The sequence below is a fragment of the Ctenocephalides felis genome, unplaced genomic scaffold, assembly GCF_003426905.1.
Source record: "Ctenocephalides felis isolate EL2017-DRISC unplaced genomic scaffold, ASM342690v1 CF-g0.4_SCAFFOLD_03533, whole genome shotgun sequence".
Lineage (NCBI taxonomy): Eukaryota > Metazoa > Arthropoda > Insecta > Siphonaptera > Pulicidae > Ctenocephalides > Ctenocephalides felis.
The window spans coordinates 9700-12926 of NW_020539687.1; the positions used below are offsets into that span (position 1 = coordinate 9700).

General features: G+C 28.7%; 2 non-coding genes across 2 annotated transcripts; both read left to right on the forward strand.

The window, feature by feature from the left end:
- The first annotated feature begins 1716 nt into the window (after positions 1–1716).
- Positions 1717–1798, forward strand: Trnas-uga. The gene has a single exon. It is a non-coding gene; the product is annotated as a tRNA-Ser (tRNA).
- Positions 1799–2916: 1118 nt separating this feature from the next.
- Trnas-uga lies at positions 2917–2998 on the forward strand. Its single transcript has one exon. It is a non-coding gene; the product is annotated as a tRNA-Ser (tRNA).
- The last annotated feature ends 229 nt before the right edge of the window (positions 2999–3227 follow it).

The window sequence follows — 3227 nt, forward strand, 5'->3', positions numbered from 1 at the left end:
TAGGTCCTGTACCAAGATTTATAATTACGGTACGAAAGCTCCAGCAATTTGCCTTAAGGCACGATGCCATGCACCCCACTAGTTTGAGATTTTGGTTTTCGTGCTAATTTAGATCAATGTGATCATCAATGAGATTTTAAGTAGTCAGACGATATTCTACATTTGATACTTTTTGTTTGTTTTGCAGAGATCTTTGAGAAAGCATTCATTATCTTTTTTACTTAGTTTTCTATTACAGAGAATAGGAGTTTTCCTATATTAATTTATGGATGCTCATAATTATGCCTAAAAAAACAAATTTAAACCAAGTAAAAATGGTGATAATATTTGTGTTTCAAATTATAGCAAATTTTAGATTACATTTGTTTTTTTTATCGTAAATGCTGATTTACTATATTTCACTGGTCGGGAAACCGGGGTAAAATACCCCAATTGGGGTAAAATTGGAAATTTTGGAGGTAAAAAGTATGTCTTGTGACATTAAATAAACCTTTTAATTGTTTTTTTACTGTATTTTGTACACAGTTGCCCATATAGAGGGGGTAATCTCTTTTTGCGATGGGGGTAATATCAACTTAAACAAAAAATTGGTTTCTCGACAGCTACTATAAAATGTAACCTTAAAACCTTAAAACAAAATCAAACAAATTATAGAAAACAAACTGTAAAATTTGTCAGAAAATAGAAAATGCTATTTATATTCATGAAAAATTAGATGTCGAATTTGTTCAAGTCAATTAAACAATAATAATTTTATAACGTCTGAATCTTTGAAAAATATTGGATATAATATAGTCAAACAATTTGCTAATATATTATTGCTTAGTCATAATATTTTTTATTAATTAGTGATATAAATAATAAAGAAAATCTTTATCTCAATATTTGCGTGCGTTATATTTTTAGAGTATTATTCCTTAGTCATATATATTTGAAAGAAAATGTATTAATAGCTTTACGTGAAAACTATTTCAATTCAGAATTGTTGAGCTAATGACCTTAATGGCATTTTGTTTAATTTATTAGCACTGTAAATGCTTTCAAATGTATCTTACTAATGCATTGATTCAATCTATTATAAGCGAAACCGTACACTATACTCTTTGAAAACGCGAAGGAATAATCTTATTCGCTGAGATAATCGATATATATATATATATATATATATATATATATAATCAATAAAAAATATTACCAATTTATCAATAAAAAAACGGTCAATATTATAATTACATGGACTAGTGTGGTTCGACACTCAGTTCTGTATTCAGAAATTCAGGTGAATATTAATTACGAAAAAAAGATAAATAAAGATAAAGAGATAAATTTATTAATACAGACAATTTAAATAATTGTAGTTATAGTGTGATTAGAATTGATTTAATTAGTGCATTTGAAGTAGGATGAAATGTGATTATAATAAATAGCAGAATATATATTAAATTGATACATTAGCTTAAAAATGAAATGTATTACATGAGCAATATAATAAAAATAAAATGGAATTATATATAAGTACCAGAACCAATTAAAACTAATTAAATTAAACTACATCTATTTACACCGGGATCAATACTTCAGCTTGATGAAACTTTGATTACTTTTAAGAGAAAAAATTAAAAATAAATGCAAACAACAAATTGCAAATTTACCTGTTTTGTATAATTGCACCTTGGTACTTACATACAACTATCGGTTGTATTTCGAAGGACATCAGCTGCGGTGTCCGAGTGGTTAAGGAGATGGACTTGAAATCCATTGGGCCCTGCCCGCGCAGGTTCGAATCCTGTCCGCAGCGTTAATTTTTTAATAAAAATTATGTTTTATTATAATCTATAATCTATATCATCTTATTGTTTAAGATTATGAAAAATATTTATTTTCAAATGGCACATACGCTATTTAATCCGATTTTGCCAACCCGTCCGCACGACCGAAGGACATAAAACACTTTGTTTCGTGTATAATTTTTGATTCTAATTTGTTAGTTCTCATTTCATGTTAGTTAATATTTACAACAATGATACAAAATATGGTGAACAAAATACTCTTAAGTTCTGTCCAGTTCATTTACTGGTCCGAAAAAGAGTGAAGTCGATAACAGAGAACTGCCTTCCTTGTTCCCAGTTAAGCCTCTGTCATATGAATTTTAAGGAGTTGCTTTCAGAATTACAAATTTTTATTGACTTGCTATATTTTTTATCATAACTTCCTGAAGGAGAAGCTTGTTTTTATCAAAAAATCCGATTAGCTAATTTTATGTCTTCTCAACGTTTCAAACCATTCTGAATCGAATGAGACCAAATTTGGAGAAAGTATGCATGTGTGTGTGTATAGATTTTTACTGTAAATCGACGTTTTACTAAAAACAAGCTGAACCGATTTCAAGATTTAAAAGCCATTCGTTTTACGAAACTTTCTTGGGGAATATATAACATGGTCTTATAGAACTTACTGGAATTATTACGGCCTTACGACAAGTAGTTAATTTTAAAAATTCATCATTGTTAAGAAATAAGTAGTTTTTTGACGTTTGTTAAAATTATAATTAGACGATTTACTTGGTTATAACGATAGAGTACTTGGTCTTGAAACATACTAAACCATTAAAGTTCTACGGAAGCTGGTTCAATGATAAAAATCATTGATTTGTAAAAATTTGCTTTTAGAAATACTCTGAGTTAACGTGTTAGTTCATTTTTCAAGTATGTGTAATAAATCCACTCGAAAACATTTAATCACTAATAAGTTTTTATTTTGTTATTGATTAAGTCGATTATTTACACATATCGGGAAGTTCATCTAACTTGCCTCAAGGCAAAATACCAATACCAACTAGTTGAAGCTAATATTGTACTGAAAACGGGATTTACTGTAAAACACTATTACTATTACCGTTTGTTACCACTTACCAGTGCTGCGGTATCCGAGTGGTTAAGGAGATGGACTTGAAATCCATTGGGCCCTGCCCGCGCAGGTTCGAATCCTGTCCGCAGCGATTGCTTTTTACTTAAAAATAAAAAAAAATAATGATTTTACTGTATAGACCTTTGCAAATTTCAGAATGAAAAATTAAGATTTTTAATTATTTCAATTAAAATTTGCAATATTTGCAAAAAAACATAGAGTTACAAAACATAGTCTCTAATAACTTGATCATGTTCAAATTATTTTGATGTCTCATAAAGATGAATTTTAAGTAAGTCTATTACTATTTTTTCGACAGC